Consider the following 20,085-nt stretch of genomic DNA (forward strand, 5'->3'; position numbering starts at 1 on the left):
GGGTCACCTAGGCCCTAAGGCATGCAAGGCTTTATAGGTAAGTTTTCAGCCTATTGTAAAGCATGTGACCGTAATCCAGTCTTGATACCAGAGCATGGATGACCATGGCCACATCTGGCCAACCCACAAATAGGTGGAGCTGGCACACCTGTGGAAAGGCACCCCTGGCCCTGTGCAAAGGCACCCCTGCACAAAGGCACCAGCTGCCACCTGACCATCTAGGAGCACCTCCAAGCTGTGAGCCTGGTCCTTCAAGGGGAGTGCAGCCCCATCCATCACAGGCTTACAGTCAGTTTTTGGGTCTGTCGATTGCAACTAGGGGTATACAATTCGATTCAACCTCAAATAGATTTTAGTCAAATTGGGGGTGATTTGGTGATTTGACCTCAAATAGAATCGCTCTCAGAATAAAGATCTTAATTTGGGGTCAAAGAGAATCACTCTCAATTCAACCTGGATTGATTTTGGTGATTCGTGCTGGAAAAACTGGCCTCAAAATGTTGCTTTTTCCCCCAGGGGGAGCTGGTCTATCAAATGGGGTTGGCGGTCTTATCAGCTCTCTGCTCTGGACTTAGTGCGTCAGCCCACCTCAAAGGACTGGTCTACCCAATTTGGAGATCACCCAAATCGATCCAAGTGATTTGAGGGTGATTCGTCAAGACAGCCGGCCAAGCTGGCTGCTTTTGATGAATAAATTTTATGATTTTGCAGTTCAACTTGAGCTTGAATTGAATCACAGAATCTAATTTGTGCACACCTTTAACAGCAACTCCCTCTTATTTGGATTTAACTTCCGTTTGCCCTCATCCAATTTTTCACTGACCCAGGCAATGATTCAGAATATCCACAGCCTCTTTAGTTAAAGATGGAAGAAAAAACATCATCCAAATAATTAGTGACACTCAGCCTCAAACATTCAGATAACCCCCCTCAGGTGTTTCATGTAGATGTTAAAAAGCACGGGGGACGTGACTGAACTCTATGAACACCATAGGCCAGGTTTTCTTAACCTTGAGCCCCTAGATGATGTTGGACTACAAATCCCATCATCCTCAGCCACAAAGGCCATGTCTGGGGATGATGGGAGTTGTAGTCCAACAACATCTGTGGGCCCAAGGTTAAGAAACCCTGCCATAGGCCAGTGGTCTGGGAGGTGATCTGGTGTCCCCTCAGCTCCAACTTCTGGTATCTATCCTGCAGAAAGGAGCAGAGCTAGCGGAGAGCTAACCCCCTGCAAGTTGCCTGATGATACTGAAAACTTCTAAGAGGTCCAACAGAACCAACAGGGACACACTCTCCCCTCTCTAGTTTCCAGGATAGATCATCCACAAGGGAGACCAAGACTGCTTCAGTCCCAAGCTCATTCCAGATTTAAATTGGTCAGGATAACAAGTTTCATCCAGGAATTCCTGGAGTTGGGCCAGCATTACACACTGGAGTACCTTGCCTAGAAATGGAAGATTAGCGATTGGCTAGTAACTATTCAGCACCGTTGGGTCTAGGAAAGAGTTTTTCAATAGAGATCAGACTACTGCCATCTTTAGGCATAATGGGATCCATCAACAAGGCATTACCGCTCTCCCCATGCACTCAGCCAGTCTTTCTATGGCAGCTTTTTTAAGCCAGGAGGACCAAAGATCAAGAATGCATGGAGGTGAGTTCACACTAAGTAAAGAGAATCCTCTTCTTTGTCCACATGAATCCTAAGAATCCTGTCTTCAGGCTAAGGGAACATCCCTAAAAATTGTTATGGTTAATATGAGCATTTTTTATTCATAGAGTGTTTAGCAAATAAGTTGCAGTGGGTTGCCAGAGTATCCTTTGGATCCTTCTGTGGGCCCAGAAGTAATAGACCATATACCCACTTGGAAAAGCTCTGCTTCATGGCAGAAAACTGTCAAACCCCCAAACTAACTGAGCTGAAAACACTCTGTGCCAGGAAGAAGTCCGGGGGATCCCAGACACCTCGTGCCTGTGCTCTCACCATGATAAGAAGAGATGGTTAGGCAGAACTTCAAGCCCATGCTACTTGGACCTTTCAATATTTGTGGCCGCTCTTTCTAACCAAAGTCTGACCCAAGGATGAAGGTACTGTGAACCCTTACTGCAATACAAACCTGAAGGGGTGACACTCCTTTTGTGTAACCCCCTTTGGTGGAACTCACTGGTGGCAACTTGCTGCCACAGCTTGACCTCAGTGGAATCCCCGCCCCCTAGAAATGACTCACTTGAGATTGCAATATTGTAAGTTCTCCAAGGAAGGGGCTTGCTCACTGGGCTTAAACTGGTCTCTCTTGTGCAATCCCTCTTCTTCTTCACATCAGCAAATTCCTGGAGTGGTTGTGGTGGAAGATGACACTTTTTTCCCCCTTGGAGAGAAATGGCCCTGGTTCTGGAGATTTGGCACTGTTTATTTTAGCTTCTGCATATTTGCTTATTCTAGTGCTTTTTTAGCAGTAATATGTGATACATTTGAATTATATATATTTAACTATAAGCCATCCTGAGCCTATGGCAAAGCATGGAATCTATTTAAATACTTACATTTTAAGATTCAGCGGCTGCAAAACACCTTGTGAATGCAAAATATCTTTACTTACCAAAGTGCTGTTAATTTCTATCTGAATTTAAATGAATCAAAGAAAGTTTTTACATTTAGGAATATATTTTCCATAGCACAACCTAATCAGGGATAAGTAGCATATTTGATGAGAGGTCAAACAGTATTCAGACAAAATGTACTCACATTTAAGTAAACAGTGGAGTGACCACTGGCCATGTCCTCTGGTAACTGCTTGTTTAGCATTTGTATGCACAGGACAAGTCCAAACACACAGAGTTCCTCCATGCAATTTGGAGCCCTGATCAGCCAAGGTCCAAATTTCTCAAAGCAGTCCATCCATCCCTGCATTTGGCTCTGTCCTGAAGACATTCTGTACTCTTCCAGGCCCAGTCTTAAGTGCCACTGCTCTGGGTGTATTTTTGTTTTTTGTGTGGTATAAATATGTGGCACAGGGGACTTTTGGCAGTGGGAGGGGACAGAAACACCCATTGTCCTCTTGTGTGGCACTATATAGGATGCAGTGTTCCCTCTAACAGGGATTCCCAGATGTTGTTGACTACAACTCCCATAACCCCCAAGCAAAAGCCATTGCAGCTGGGGATTCTGGGAGCTGTAGTCAACAACTTCTGGAAATACCTGTTAGAGGGAACACTGATGGGATGATGCGACACAATGACCCACCATGGAAGTGTGGCTCTATTCCTCCATGTAGGATGTTAAGAACTGTGAGGCAATGAGGATGTTTTGCTGTATTTGACTAAACTCCATCTTGTCCAGTATCTATCTATCTATCTATCTATCTATCTATCTATCTATCTATCTATCTATCAAACTTCTATACCACCCAAACCTCCGTCTCTGGGCGGTTAACATACAACAATTAAAACACATATAAAAAGTTAAAACAATTCAACAATTTAAAATCAACCATAAAATTAAAACAGACAATTTTAAAAAGCTGGGAAAGCTTGGGTGAAAAGATGGGTTTTCAGATGTTTATTAAAAATTGCCAGAGATGGGGAGGATCATATCTCAACAGGGAGCACATTTTACAATCTCGGTGCAGTAACAGAGAAGGCCCGTCTCTGTGTAGCTACCAGATGAGTTGGCGGTAACTGGAGATGAACTTCCTCAGATGACCTCAATGGGCGGTGTGGCTCATAGTGAAGAAGACACTCTCTTAAATATCCAGGGCCTAAGCCGTTTAGGACTTTAGAAGTTATAACTAGCAGTTTGTATTTGGCTCGGAAACCAATTGGCAGCCAGTGAAGCTCCATCAGCAAAGGAGTAATGTGGTTTCTCTGAGATGACCCAGAGACCAACCTGACTGCCGCATTCTGAACCAAGTGAAGTTTCCGGACTATGTACAAAGGCAGCCCCTCGTAGAGCGCATTACAAAAGTCAAGTCTGGAGGTTACCAACAAATGTACCACTGATTGGAGGTCATTGATCTCGAGAAATGGGCACAACTGGTGTACTGCTCACCAGTCAGTAGACATGATTGCTCCCAAGTGTCCCCTCCGACCCGCTTCATAATTGGCCCCTTGGTATATGGAAGATCTATGGGGGCTGAAGCAGCAAGGTAGGCGACTGGAGCACAAGTGGAGAAAGACTCAACTTGAATCCGACAGATTACAACACATTTAAAGATCTATGCTCAGGCAATACGTGCGGCAAAGAAGCAGTTCTTTTCTGCCCATATTGCCTTTGCGAGTTCACATCCAGCGGAGTTGTTCAGGATTGTGAGGGGACTAGTATTCCCCCCACCCCCACCCCGTTGCTTGAACCAGAATTTGGAGTCATCAGTTACCCGCTGTGATGTGTTTAAATAGTTTTTCACAGATAAAATCTCTTGGATTTGGGCCGACCTGGATGGAGACTCCACAATTAATTTGATGTCTGAACTGGAGGTGTCCAACAATTCCTCTTATGCAATTCGACTGGATCGGTTTCAGTTTGTATTGTTTGTCTCACTGTTGCCAGACAGATGTCTGTAGAAGTTCACAAGCAGGGAATGGAGGTGTTGGTCTTTCCCAGTTTCTGAGTACCTTCTGAGGAAACTAAGTGAGACTTTAACTACAAACTATAGTGAAAAGTTCTCTATACTCAGAGTAGTGGATAGGACTGGGATGCAAAGCACCAGAGCAAACTGTGCGTAAGCTTTTAGTGCTTTAAATTATTGAGTAGATTTATAGGGAGCTTTTAGGTAAATTGCCATTGAGCTAATATTAATGAAAAAGGGACAGCAAGCTGATGGTGGTAGAGAATTAGAAGATAACAATTTGAGTAAATTTGTGTTAATGAGTACATTAGAACATTTTATGTTTGCCTGGGAGGAAAGAGTAAATCCGTGGTATCTGAAAATTGGCAAACCTTTATCATATACTCGAACAGTTAAAAAAACACCAAAAGAAATTAAAACCAGCATCATTGTCAATACTGTAAAGAATGAAAACTGGATAAGATATAGATATAATTATTAATCTTTATGGTTTGATCACAGGGAGATGTAATGATAAAAATATCTTTTAAAGAAGTTAACATGAGAACATCAGAAGAGCCTTGATGGATTGAGCCCAAGGCCTACCTAGTCCACCATTGGGTTCCCCACAGTGGCCCACTGGATGCCTCCGAGAAGTAGGGATGTACATGGAACCGGCTCCCTTCGAGCCGATGGTTGGGTGGGGGGTACACACACACACACACACACACACACACACACACACACACACACACACTGCCACACTTCCCGATATGGCACTCTGTGTATAAATAGTCTGGTGGAGTGGCAGTGTACCTCCTTGCCGTCCCATTGTTTCAGTGACCGGTAATGCCATACACGCGTTGTGGGCACGCACATGCATGGCACTTCCAGTTACTGAAACAATGGGATGGTGAAGAGGTACGTTGCCGCCCTACTGAACAATTTACACACACAGTGCCGGAGGGGGAAGTGTGTGTGTGTGTGTAAGTGCACCCTCCCCCGTCCTTAAAGCCATCCCGCCCTCTTGTTCGAACCGGTTTGAACGCGGGGGTTCTGAACCTGTTCGGCGTTCTAAGAATAGAATGCCAGACATGTTTGTGCATATCCCTACTGGGAAGCCCACAAGCAGGAGATGCAGGCATGCCCCTCTCCTGCCATTGCTCCCTTGCAACTAGTCCTGGGAGGCATTCTGCCCCTGAGTTATGTTGTTTAAAAGGTAATTAGGCAAAGTCATGGAGGAGAGGTTCTTCAATGGCTACTAGTAATGATGGCTCTATGGGACTTGCCTGTTCAGGGGCAGTGTGTTACTGAATTCCAGTTGCACGGGAGCAATTGTGAGAGAGGGCTACTGCCTTCATGCCCTGCAGAGACTTCTGACCTGTGGGAATCAGGATGCTGGACTTGATAGATATTTTGTCTGATCCAATAGGGCTGCTCTTATGTTAATATGATGTGATATGGGGAGTGGGAATCAGAATTACAAGTTCAGTGCTTTCTTGGGAAAGGATACATGTTACCATATGGTTACTTTTGCTAATGCAAGCCATAGTGGGACTCCTCTTACCCTATTTTAATGGACAAACAGTAGAAGCTTCCTTGCCTGTCCCTACTGCAATGCCTTCACTCTTTTGTCAGGTAATGCCTCAGCATGCAGTGAGTGTAATGCGGGAGATTTTTGGTTCTACAGTAAGTGCTAAGAGGAACAGGTTTTATTTTACACTTGGCAGCTCCTCTTGGCATGGCTGCTGCTGTGCAGATGGCTGCACATACGAATGCTACGCCTGAAGCAAGGGCCGTGATGAGCCGCCTATAGCCTCAAGATTGCACATTGGCTACCCTTTTCTTTAACCAATAAAGAACGTAATGTTCACAGGCTGCTGCCGTTGGAAATTTATTTGGCCATATACAGGAGTCAAAGGAGATCCTTGCTACTGGTGTGAGTAGCAGGGCCAATAGCTATCAATGGTCACGGTGTCTGAGCATACCACTAGCTATATCACTACAATGTCAGACAGTTTGGGGAGGATGTATGTGCCTGGTATTGTGGATATATAAATGTTCCTTTCTGGTGCTGCCAGGCTTGCACATTTCACGCATAGCAAATCTGATATGTAAAATAATACCCCTCAAGTAAGAAATATGTGAAGTTTTGTTGGAACATCTGCCTTTGTATAAACACATTAAATAAAAGTGTGAGTGTGTGTGTGTGTGTGTGTGTGTGTGTGTGTGTGTGTTCTAGCACATCTTTTTAACAGCTTTGCTTTAACCCTGGGTTTCCTTGGGTGACACAGAATTTGTTCACAACTTCAGCTTCTGAGGATGAATAGATCACTTGCTCAAGAATCTAGACATTTGTTCTGCTCTGTTTTGAAGGATGCTGAAACTTTCTTCTTAGTCTTACCTGGCTCCTGTAGAGCTGTAAGATAAAGTAAAAGTGGACAAGATGAAGGTGCTCTGTGGCTAGCAAGAGCAGGCCTACTAGTTGCTGAAGCCAAGCAAGTCTGATCTGAAAGCTTTTATTGGGCTAGAATGTTTTTATTAAAACAAACTTCCTGCAGCCTAATGTTTCACATCATACACACAGATGAGTAAAAGGAAAAGCTGTGCGTGATAAAGATCGACCTCTAGTTACACAAATAGCAGTTGGACAAAATGAGAATGTTGCATGGAGAGCTGTCAGTAGCAAAAATCTTTCTTGCAAATGGGGTTTGTGCCCATTTGGGTGGATCACACCTGCCTGTAGGTTCCTTGCCACCCCCATTTGTTTCTCATTTGTAAGCTTTTATGGGGGTTAGGGTTCCAAGTATCTGGTGTGTTAGTGCAAGAAGACTTCCTTTGGTGGTATAGCACTTAGCACTTACATTTATATACCGCTCTATAGCCGGAGCTCTCTAAGCGGTTTACAATGATCTTAGCATATTGCCCCCAACATTCTGGGTACTCATTTAACCGATCTCGGAAGGATGGAAGGCTGAGTCAACCTTGAGCACCTGGTCAGAATCGAACTTGTAACCTTCTGGTTACAGGACGGCAGTTTTACCACTGCGCTACCAGGGCTGGTCTCCTTGTAGTTTCTTCCTTTTGGCCAGAGCTGGGAGATGACACATGGGTTGAACACCTGTCTGAGACCACAAGTCACCGGAGCAAGTCATACAGTATACTCATCTCCTACCATTGTTACAGCCCATGCAGGACAAAGAGCCATTCCCTTGCATCGGAAGGAGGATTAGTTGTCCCAAGTACTGGGGGCTCCATGATTTGAAAAGGGATGAAATCCTTTGAAGACAGGGTCTGACCTGCATGACACCTGAGGCAACCACAAAAAGGCCCAACTATTCTGGTCGCTCATTGGTTTTACTGCCCTTTACTGCTCTCATATGGGAGAAGGTGTTGACATTCTGCTTCTGATATTCTGAAACAGGGACCAGTCTTTAAAAGAGTATGCATCCTTTTTCTAACAGTGGGTGTTGGGCCATTCTGGATGACCAGGCCTCTACTCCCATCCCTGAAATACATTTCCCCAATTTAAATCTTCCTTTTTTAGGATTAGAGCTAACTTTTCCAGTACTGCCATTTGAATATGCTCATAAGAATAGGCTTCAAAACAACTGCCAGTAGGAGGATACATTGTAAAATAAGACTAATAAAATTAACCAAATTAAGTTAAAGAAGTTAAACTAAATCCAAACTAAAACCACAACTAAACTAACTAAATCCAAACTAAAACCACAAACAGAATTACAGTTTTTAAAGTTTCAAATTAAAGTTATTTAAAAAGCTAAAAACTGAGAATTAGAAAAACTAAAGAACCTACCAGATATAAGCAAAAGGTGAAACATTAAAAACCCTCTTTAAAAAGATGTTTTTAGTTGTTTTTAAAACACTGAGGGAGAGAGCTTTGTGGAGCTCTTCAGGGAGGGTGTTGCAAATCTGCGGGGCCACAACCCTAAATGCCCTGTATCTAGGCCCTGCCAACCATATCTCTGCTAGTGGTGGGTCCATGAGCAGGGCCTGATATGATGAGCAGAGGGCCTTGGCAAATGCAAATGTGTGAATGCGGTCCGACAGGTATCCCAGCCCCAAGTTGGGTAGAGCTTTAAAGGTCAAACCCAGCACCTTGAATCTAACCCAGAAGTGGACCAGTAACCAACGAAGCTGCCGCTGGATGGGTGTGACACTCATGAAGTGGCTTGCCCCCATGAGCATCCTTGCAGCAGCCTTCTGAACCATGTGAATATTTTCACACTGCCCCAAACTTCTGTCTCTGGGAGTTTTACAACAGCATAAACGAATTAAAACAGAAATTAGAACCTTAAAACAATTTAAAACCACAAGTCTAGTTAAAAAGCTTGGGTGAGTAGATATCTTTAAAGACTTTTAAGAAGTTGTCAGAGATGGGGAGGCTCTTATTTCAGCAGGGAGCGCATTCCAGAGACTTGGTGGCAAGATGGGGCTCATAGTGAAGAAGACATTGGACCGGGTCTCACGATCAGTGAGACCCGGCTTTAACAGGTGAGCGGGAAGAGCGGGCTAAGCCCGTTCACGAATGGGCAGGGAGCCCTGGGCGGGCGGATTGGCCGCCCACACGATGGCCCGCTCCGAGCCGGAGCTGGCGGGGGGTGGGGGGAGCGGGGGCCACCTGGCCCCCACAAGCCCCAATATGCCCTGCACATGTGAGTGCGCAGGGCATACTGGGGAGACCCCCGAGCCGGGAGGCTGCTTTTAAGCCTCCTGGCCAGGGGTCTACTCATGAGTAGAAACACCGCGAAGGCGCACCATGGCTACTCACGATCGCAAAAAGCAGGTTTGCAGGAGCGCTCACTCTGCAAACCTGCTTTTTACGAGGGGTTCCCGAGCGGGTTAGCCGCTCCAGAACCACCCAGCTCTGCTGCGAGCCCGGTGGTTCTGATGGTCAACAAAAATCGGGCTAGTCTCTGCTAGCCAGATTTTTGTTGATAATGAGAAGCGCCCCATTCTCTTAAATATCCTGGGCCTAAGATGTTTAGGGCTTTATAGGTTATAAGCTGCACCTTGTATTTTGCCCGGAAACATATTGGTAGCCGGTGTAGTTCTTTTAATATAGGAGTAATATGGTCTCTTCAAGATGACCCATAGCCCAACCTGGCTGCCGCATTCTTTACCAACTGTAGTTTACAAACTACGTACAAAAGCAGCCCCACAAAGAACACATTGCAGAAGTCAAGTCTGGAGGTTACCAGCATATGAACCACTGTTCTGAGGATGTTTATCTCAAGCAATGGATGCAGCTGGAGTACCAGCTGAAGCTGACAGAAAGTACCTCTGACCACTGCCTCAACTTGAGACACCAGGGAGAGGTTTGTATCCAGAATCACTCCCAGACTGTGTATATGTTCCTTTTGTGGGATTGTGACCCCATCCAGATAGGGCAGATTGAAATTGGCAGATCTAAATTGTCTACTGAGTTCTGACCCCACACAATACGTACCTCCATCTTATTTTGATTCAGTCTGTTATCGCTCATCCAGCCCATCACCATCTCCAGGCAGGCATTTAGGGAGATTATGCCTTCTCCTGATGATGCTGACATGGAGAAATATATTTGGATATCCTCAGCATACTGATTAAAACCCTGCACCAAATATCCTGATGATCTCTCTGAGCAGTTTCATGCAGATGTTAAAAAGCGCTGAAGACAGTATGGAGCCCTGGGGGACTCCATCTAAAAGTTCACATTTTGCAGAATGACAGTCTCCAAGTGACACCATCTGCAATCTGCCCAAGAGGTAGGAGTGGAACCACTGCAAAGCAGTGCCTTCCGCCACCAACCCCCTCAGGTGCTCCAGGAAGATACTATGGTCAATAGTATTGAAAGCCAACAAGAAATCCAAAAGGACCAACAGAGTCACACTCCCTCTGTCAATTCCCTGTTGGAGATCATCCATCAGGCTTGACCAAAGCAGTCTCCACCCCATAGCCTGCCCAAAAAACAGTTTGAAATGGGTCTAGATAATCAGAGGCTGCAATAAATCTCCCAGTCCAAGCATGGGAGATGAGCTGGCAAAGTCCAAGCCTCTTACCTTACTTCCTCCAGTCTGGTTATGAGCTAATACCCAACCTGGGCAGCAACAGTAGGCCGTCAGGAAACACAGCTGAAGGTCAACAGGAAAGAGGAATAAAAACAGCACATAGAGTGAACTGACAGGAAGTAGCAGGCAATGTTTATGAATACACAAGCTAGGTTGCATTATATGTACAAGCAATGTAATTGAGGAGACCATTTTAAATGTTCTTTTCAAGTATGCTGTGAAGGAATGAGGCCTGGGCTATTTATTTTTGTGTCACAGATTTTTGTATTTGCTTACTCGAGATGTTCTGTGCTGTGTATGTGTGTGTTTTTTTAAAGCTGTGCAGAGGTCAAACGTTCACAGCTAACCAGCTTGTTGAAGGGGCCAGTTTAGTTTGGGAGGGAGAAGAGTTGTACTGGTTAAATTTTGGAGGGAAGAAAGGGTTTTATTTGATCTGTTTTAAAATAATGTAGGGAACTTGAGTTGTTTTGATTGGTTTGTTTGAAAAAATTGGAGGCGGGGGAAGACAATAAAAGGAGGCTGGCTTGCCTGCAGCAGAAAGTTAGTTCAAGTGAAGGAGTTCAAGGAGCACAAGTTCCAGTTCAAGTTGGTTGGAATCTGGGAGAGCCAGGAGAGAAGAGCTGAGCGGAGCTGCTGAAAAAAGAGCTGAGAAATCACTGGGAGAATCAAACTGAAGCTCTCTTGAGGACTGAATCATTCTCAAAGCAGCTGAAGGAGCAGTCTAGAATTGAACCACCAGTCCTGGAAAGAAAGAGTAAGACCTGAGGCTGAGCAAGAGAAAAGCCAGGCTCATCGTAGAAGCTGACAAGAAGTTGTTGTAAGAAAAATCCTGATAAGGACTCTGGGTTAAGGCACAGTATAAGGTGCGGGTTAAACTGGATTTATTTTTATCATATTTGATTTGTCCCTTATGCTCATGTGGCTGCTGTTTCTTTGTACTAAAATGTCCAAAATTATGACTATTTTGAATTGAAATGTCTTAAAGTCAAATTTCTCTTCTTTAAAATTTAACTAACTGTAGCCTCTGACTGTGTTCCCCGCCCTACACTTAGAAGCCTATGCACCCTGCCTAGCTTTGAATGAAACAGAGCTTTGGAAGGCTGTTTCAATAGACTCAGCCAGAGAAAATATAAAAGTCTACCTGGTGGCAGTGGTGAACCTTAAAATCACAGGACTGGTTGAGATTAGGCCGTGACATATGCCACTTATATTGTAGACTTGGTCTTGGTGATGGTTGTGGTGGCAGCAGCAGTTACTAAGTCTCTAGCAGTGATCGGCTCAGCTGCTTGCCTATCACAGAGGGAAAGGAACTTAAAAGGGCCTTCTGACTGTCCTGTCTGAGCTGTTTTCTTCTCATCTTTTTGTGCTGTTTGCTCAGCTGCTTAGATTCTAAAGTGGGGGAAGGTTGACAGAAGGGTCAAGGCTAAGATTACCACATCAATCGGAGATGATTTCTGGGCACACATTCTGACGTGGAGGAAGTGCAAATTTAAAACATTTTTGATTGAGATTGGGATTTTTTGATTGGGATTAGGAAATGTGCTTGGTCATGGAGCTTGCCATCTGTTCCACACATTTCCCCCTATAGCAGGGGTATCAAACTGCCTTCCAGCTGTTGTTGGCTTACAGCTCCTATCACCCCCAGTCATAGTGGCCAGTAGTCAGAGATGATGGGAGCTGTAGGCCAACAATAGCTGGAGGACTGCAGTTTGGTATCCCTGCCCTATTGCATTCTTGGCACAGGAGAGGGCGAGGAACTGAGGGTGGCTTTTGCAGAGCTTCATCTTTCATGTCGTAACCATAAAGAGCTTGTTGCTTCTTGCATTTCTTCCTGCTGTTCCACACAGGAGATGCTTTCCGTTGGCTAAGAGGGGCCCTACAAGACTGCAGGTGTTCTAGAGGGATGTGTACACCAGCATGGTGTAGTGGTTAGAGTGCTGGACTAGGACCGGGGAGACCCAAGTTCAAATCCCCATTCAGCCATGATACTAGTTGGGTGACTCTGGGCCAGTCACTTCTCTCTCAGCCTGACCTACTTCACAGGGTTGTTGTGAGGATAAACTTAAGTATGTAGTACACAGCTCTGGGTTCCTTGGAGGAAGAACGGAATATAAATGCAAAATAAAATAAAAATAAATAAATAAAATGTGGGACCCCATCAATGCCACAAAATAAAAGGGGGCTCTCTCAGTCATATTTCACAGCTAGACTCATCAGACCTCTACCCTCCTTGCTTACTCTAGAGATGATCCAGGAGGAAAAAAAGGGAAAAGGACTCACTGAGCCATATACAGAAAGCCACACTAGCCAGCTAGCATGACAGAGAAAGGGTAAGAAGGGCTTTTAAACTGATGTCCTGTAGCTACAATGGCTGGAGAGAAGAACCAGGAAAATTGGTTCATTAAAGCAATTTTCCCACTCACATTCCTAGACATTTTATGTCCGGGATTACACTTTTTCAACATAGGGAGGAGAGCTGGTCTTGTGGTAGCAAACATGACTTGTCGCCATAGCTAAGCAGGGTCTGCCCTGGTTGCATATGAATGGGAGACTTGATGTGTGAGCACTGCAAGATATTCCCCTCAGGGGATGAAGCTGCTCTGGGAAGAGCAGAAGATTTCAAGTTCCCTCCCTGGCTTCTCCAAGATAGGGCTGAGAGAGATTCCTGCCTGCAACCTTGGAGAAGCCGCTGCCGGTCTGTGAAGACAATACTGAGCTAGATAGACCAATGGTCTGACTCAGTATATGGCAGTTTCCTATGTTCCTATCCTGGACAGGATGTTCAATCCTGGACATATGGCAGCCCTAGTCAAGACACACAGAAAGAGACCAGGTTAGGGGGCTGAACAAATGGTAGGCAAAGGGAAGTGGGTGTTGAGGGTGCTACTGAACATGGAGTGGTCCAGAAGAAGTATGATAAGAGATGGCTAGAGGGAAGAGGATAGGAGAGATCGAAAAGGAAAACTGGACAAGAGAATGAATGGTGAAGAAAAGTACAGGCCAGGCACTGCAGAGGTAAAGAAGGTTGAAATTCACATATTGATTTATAGAAACACTTTGGTAGATGAGACATGCACAGTGGAGTTTTGAACAGACTTGTTCAAAATGTAAGAAATCAATAGTGGGAGTATAGTTGGAAGATGTTATTGACAGTTTAGTAATGAGCATTTTAATGCTGTTTGACCTTAAAGAACATTTCATGTTGGCAATGAAGGTATGAATACACACCATGTTGTGGGAAGCTGTGCCAGTCATATAGATTCTGGAATTTGGGCTTTTTCTTGGTGTGCTTTTTTTCTTAATTGTGCTGATCGATAATATAGCAAGCCATTCTTCAGAAAGACCCATAAAGGGATAAGGATCTTTCCTGAGAAAATGGGTTTCTGTTTCGCTTACTTAAGCTGTAATGTCAGTGGAGAAAGTTTTACAATGGATTCACCTGTTCCCCACCACAAGGTCACACTGCAGTTTCCCAGGAAAGGAGATCTGTGGAACTGGGGTGTGGGAAAGGTTTGATATAATCCTTAATTTTTTTTCCAAGTTCCTAAAACTGAAGAAACTGAACCACAGTTAATATCTTCCTACAGCAACTATATTTCTAGAAGTATTTTCTTAAGAATAGAATCAGGACAGAGAGAGACAGTCTCCCATCCCAGCATGGTCTGTTGCCACGGATACCACTCTCTTCACATCCTTCTCTTGCCTCTGGGTTGGCAGCTGGGGCTGGGGGCGGCCATTATCCTTTAGGGAGTCAGATATGGCTCTGAGGCTGCTAGTTAGATCCCTACCCTACAGTCAGAATCTGATTTCTTAGTCTGGAGACAGTTTTTCAGAGAGTTGTAGGCAGTTTGAAAGAGGGATCCGTACTTCTGGTGTCTACATTCATCCCACGTTTGCCTTTGGTAAAGAGGTTTTGTAGTGTTGTCAAGACAGTGGGGCAAAAGAAATGTGCGTGTACAGCACAGGAAGTGAAGTTTCTATCAAGAACAACTGTGATGAGAGCTCAGAGGAATGCAGCCATTCTAGGCTAAGGCTACTTTATTGTGTAAAAGGAAAAGACCAGTTCAACAAAGGTACAGGCAGGAAGAAGGAAGGGACTCTGCCCCCAATTAAGATCATCACTAGCAAATGCTAGTGCCACCTACTGACTGGACATATTACAACAACATTTCCATGCAACAACCGGCTCTAAGAAATGACTGTCTATTTTCAGCCTTAGCAGGATTGTTTGTAAGGATTTAAAAAATGGATAAACAAACACTCTATAGCAGTCCTGTTCAACTTAGTGCCCGCCAGCTGTTTTTGGACTACAACTTCCACAATCCCCAGACACAGTAGCCAATAGCCAGGGATTATGGGAGTTGTAGGCCAACATTTGCAGGAGGGCTGAAGTTGAGCAGCCCTGCTCTGTGGCTATGGCAATGGTTCCCAACTTGTGGTCCCCCAGATGTTGCTGAACTGCAGGTGAGCCCCGTTATCCATGGGGGATTCATTCTCCACTACAACCGCAGATAAAGGAACTGTGGATACCGGCATCATGGGAATGGGAATGGGGGGGCGGGGTTACGTTCTTGGAGGCTGGAAAAGGGGTAAAAATGAACAAAAACACCTCCAAAGGGGGGAGTGCCCTTTCATGTTCCATGGGTCTCCAGATGTCCAGGAATGCCCCCCCCCCCAAGCCACAGAAAAATGTCTTTTTTTCTTTTTAATGAGCCACAAAAAGGTTCCTTTTCTGAAAATGGTGGCTGGGAATGATTCAAAGGTCATTTCCAGCCACCCCAACACCACGGATAAATGAAATTAATCCATTTTAAACGTGTGTGTGTGTGTGCATATGCTGAGATCAGGTCTCAGTTACCCAAGCGCGGATCTGCAGATGTTGGATCTGCAAATAGGGATGTTTGCCTGTACAACCTCCAGCATCCCCAGCCATGGCAAATTGTAGCCAGTTGTACAGGCAAACTGAGATCACTCAGTGGACTTCAAGATGACTGGACTTGATGGCTGAGTGGGAAGGTGAGCTAGAGTAGCTCACTCTAACCACTCTACTAAATTTAGTTTACAGCATTAGTTTACCACCCTGAGCTCTTTTTGGAAGGGCGGTATATAAATTAAAATAAAATAAAATAAAAATTAAATTAAATTAAATTAAATATTTAAGCTTTGGTTTGGCTTCAAGAGAAGGTACATTTTTAGGAGTGACATGAATAATGATATTTATTATCACACACCCTCCCTATGTGTGTGTTCAATGTTTCCCAACCATTCCCCCACCCCCTGCCCAAGGCACACTTAGATTGGGGGGTGGAATGGAGCTTACTGCTTCCACCCAGGACAGGAGTCCTTTTTTGTGCCGGCAATAATGCCACACTCTTCATCCATCCATTCATGAATTGTGTTTTGTATTTTGTGTGTGTTGTGATTTTTGCATTTTTTGTGTTATGTGTTTACTTGATGTTTTAATGCTGTGTTGTGAGCTGCCCAGAGAACAATTTGTTATGGGGCGGGTAACAAATAAAGTTCATTAATTCATTCATTCAGTTTATTCTCCTGTTGCATTTTGGGGCAAATCAGCTGCAAAATCTAGGAGTAAATATCCTAGCATTTGCAGTTGACTAGCTTCTTTGTCTTGGAAGTGGGTGCCTCCTTGCCTGTGTATTATTGGGTGTGTGAGCTCCAGATATGAGGAGTTTAAACTCTCCTCATTTGCAGCTGACTCACCCTGGGGAGGAGGTTCCCCTCCCTGACGCATAAAGGAGTGAGTCAGCTGCAAAAGCCAGGAGTAAACTCTCAGCTTTTGCAGCTGACTTGCTTCTTTATTCATAGAGAAGGGGGAGCCTCCCTCCCAGTGCATTATGGGGTGAGTCCGAAAAAGAGAACCTCCCTTCTGCAGCTGACTCAGAGCGAGTCGGTGTAGCACACTGATGTGTGTCTCATGACTCACTGGCTGGGAAATACTGCTTTAGACCACCATTTGCATTCTCAACCAATTAAGATTTGTTTGGGCATTCTTGCACAGAAATCTGATGGGAAGCAGATGATGATGATGATGATGATGATGATGATGATGATTATTTTTACATTTATATCCTGCTCTTCCTCCAAGGAGCCCAGAGTGGTGTACTACATACTTGAGTTTCTCTTTCACAACAACCTTGTGAAGTAGGTTAGGCTGAGAGAGAAGTGACTGGCCCAGAGTCACCCAGCCATTTCATGGCTGAATGGGGATTTGAACTCGGGTCTCCCTGGTCCTAGTCCAGCACTCTAACCACTTACACCACTCTGGCTTATGAGTTCCAGGTAACTCACCATGTGAGCTGCCCTTGTGAGCTACCCTTGATCTGCAACCTATGTTAGAGACTACTGTTATATAGTATTATGACAATTTGTAAGTTGTCTAGTTCTTCATATATGACTAGTGTAAGTGTCTTCATGGTTCAAGCTCCCAAATACTTGTGACAGTTTTTTCTCTTCCATGCAAATGTACTTGAAAATGTTTGAAGACCGAAATAGAGGTCACCACTCTTGTGCTGTTTGGAAATCAATACATTCTTTCACCTCAGTTAAGAAGGTCCTACAGCATTTTCCCTTTACTTCCCAAGGATTAAAAATCCCAGAGAAGCAAGTTACATAAGGTCGATGTGAGGTGAATGCTGGAAGTCAAAGTATCTCCCGTCTGTATTCATCCCTGCAAATATGTGAACCCAGTGTGTGTTTGGGTGCAACTTCTAAAATGATTATGTTTCAAGGGACTGAAGTTTGCCTTTTGGATGCAGAGCAAATTGCCAGTACTTGCTCCCCTCCTTTCCCTTGGACATTGGGTGTTAGCTCTGTTTTCATTAGTTTACAGCATGCATAGCACTATGTGAATTAGTATTGCATTTGTCTTTGCCTACTGACTAAGGAATATGACAAAAGGTGGTTATGGCAGTGAGAAAGTGTTTATTGGTTTAGGCAGCACAAAAGAGGATCATCTTATTCAAGGGGGTGCAAATAATCCTGTAGTTATTGTGCAAAAAGCATACGGTGCGGGGTGAGAATTTGAAAGAGTGTGTGACATGTTTGCCACCAGTACTTTACATGCTTCAAGCCTTTCCTTGAGCAGTCTTAAGAATTATTAATCTGGGATTTATTTATAGTTGTCAAAACTGTTTCTTGCAACAGCAACAAAAAATTATGTAAAGAGAGAGTCACCAAGCAAAGGGTGACTTTGTAAAGAAGCACTTTACAAAGATGAGATTAAATTTTAAACCAAAAAGCTGCTATTTATCCCTTGGATTGTTCAGATGAAGTGCCTACACAAAAGAAGAACTTTCCCAAGAATGGCTTCAGAAAATCAGGAAACTGTGATTTCCAAAGGGAGAAAATATTTGATAAATCAATATTTTAGAAGAACGTTTGAACTGTGCATAAAGAGTCCGTCCAGGAGCTCTGTTTTAGATGGAAAAGCATGTGATCAGCTCAGGCGTATATTATTTTGTATCAATTTGTCATCTTTGGATATGTTCTGAACATTCAAAGGATCCTGCTGGATCAGACCAAAGGTGCATCTAGTTTAGCATCTTGGCTCCAACGCTGGTCAGCTTGATGTATCTGGGAAGTTTACAAGCAGAGCATAAAGCTTTCTTTAGCAGTCATTATTAGGAGCCATTGATAGACTCATACTAAGATTGAATTGGGTGGCATTGGAAATCTCAACTCAGGTACAGAGCCTGACCGCCAGCGGCCTGTGTGCGGCTGTGGTGGCAGCCCCACTCACCCTGCCCCCTCATCTGATGTCAGATGTGGGGGTGTGGTCTGGCTCCCAAATGGAGCCGCACCGCTCTGTTCGGGAGTTGGAGTCTGGCCAGCGCTGGGTTCGCAGCGCCAGCCATTTAACTCCCGAAGGGGCTGCATTCACAGCGCAGCCAGGAGCAGCTCCTGACCATGCTGTGAATGCAGCCATTTAACTCCCAAAGGCGCTGCGTGGCCCCTTCGGGAACTAGACTTGGGCTGGCACCATGTTTGCAGCGCAGCCAGGAGCGGCTCTTCCCTGCCTTAAAGGCAGGGAAGAGCCACTCCTTGCAACACCACAAACACAGCAGCCATTTAACTCCCAAACAGGGGCCATGCAGCCCCTGCTCGGGAGCTAAACCAACACCCCTGTGTTTGATGTCAGACGCGGGGGATGTGTCGGGGTCGTGAGGCGCGGCCCTTGATTGAGCACGGCCCGGGTTCTTTTAACTCGTTCGCCCAATGGTGGCTCCGCCCCTGTCTCAACTCACAGGAACACTGGCATGAAATATCCTCTAGCCTGGATATTTCCTGCCAAGGTTCATGGCAGCTGAGATTTCCTATGTCACCCAATTCAATCATGACTCCCCCTGACACCAAGGCAAGAGAGAAAGAGACCTCTCATCAAGGCCTCCCTGCCACTGCCCCAATCAGGAAAGCGGGAAGGGAGTGTGGGAGTCGGGTTCGCTGGTCATGAGGGGAAGATATTCTGATCCTTTCGCACACTCTGATATAATAGGGGGCATAGTGGGATATGAATTAGGCTTGGAGTAAGCAAAACCATTTTCGGCGATGTGTGTGTGTGTGTCCGTGCGCCTATGGAAGTTTCCCTGATGGGAGCTAATCACAACTTTGTGGGTGGGCATTTTCATGAGGCCTAAAGCTAGAAATGTGAAGTTTCCTCCCTCCCCCTAAAAGGGGGGGGGGTCCTGTCCCTCCCACCCAGGCCTTCACATCTTTTCCTGCAGCACAAAGAAAATGGGTTAAATACCCTATCCTCAAGTTTTTATCTTCTGATTTTTATTTGGTCCCCCCACCGTATAGCAATAATTTTACTTCAGAACTGTTCTTCAGTGGATCTGTATAAACTGTCTTAAAGCACTCTGCTTGCCTATATGAACAAAAGCTAGAAGGGATGGGCCTATTTTAGTGCCTAGCCCCAAAATGCAGGATACTTTCCAAAACTTCAGAGATGGAAGAAACCCTGTTGAAGATACCTAGCATCTTCATTTTATTAAGTGCAGAACAGGTAGAAATTCTGTAACTGCTTATCCCTTGCCGATATTCTCATTTTTTTTCTTCATTTTTTAAATTTTATCCTTGGTAATTCAGCCACAAAGAGCGGACCTATCTCCACAGATCAGAAGCAGCAGGTAGACAAAGGAGAACACCATCAGACCATTCCGGGTGGGAAAGGAGTAAGGGAATGAAGGAAGGAAGTAGCGGCAATGACTTGATCAGACTCTTGCCTTTGTTCTTTCTCTGTCATCCTAGACACAGTAATAGCAAGAGAAATCAATAAGGCACAGCTACTGTAAGACACTCAATCATCTTTGTAATGTATTTTGAGATCAGTGGGTGAAATAGACATATACTGTGTTAGGAATTATTTATCTATCCATGTCTACCGCACACTAAAAAAAAAATGCAGAAGTGCTGTTCATAAGAGAAATCTAAAAGTATTCTTCTCCCATAAC

General features: G+C 44.7%; 1 protein-coding gene across 13 annotated transcripts in view; it reads left to right on the top strand.

The window, feature by feature from the left end:
* Nucleotides 1-20,085, top strand: part of GRID1 (glutamate ionotropic receptor delta type subunit 1) — a 1,034,570-nt gene that overhangs the window by 204,206 nt on the left and 810,279 nt on the right. The window contains exon 1 of one of the 13 annotated variants that reach the window (XM_053305296.1): nucleotides 11,154-11,478. The exons of the other annotated variants lie outside the window; for them this stretch is intronic. The gene's annotated coding sequence lies outside the window, so the exon portion shown is untranslated. Of the gene's footprint in view, nucleotides 1-11,153; nucleotides 11,479-20,085 lie in introns of those variants that run through there. 13 annotated transcript variants of the gene reach the window in all.

This window comes from Hemicordylus capensis, chromosome 3, assembly GCF_027244095.1.
Source record: "Hemicordylus capensis ecotype Gifberg chromosome 3, rHemCap1.1.pri, whole genome shotgun sequence".
In the NCBI taxonomy this organism is placed as follows: Eukaryota; Metazoa; Chordata; class Lepidosauria; order Squamata; family Cordylidae; genus Hemicordylus; species Hemicordylus capensis.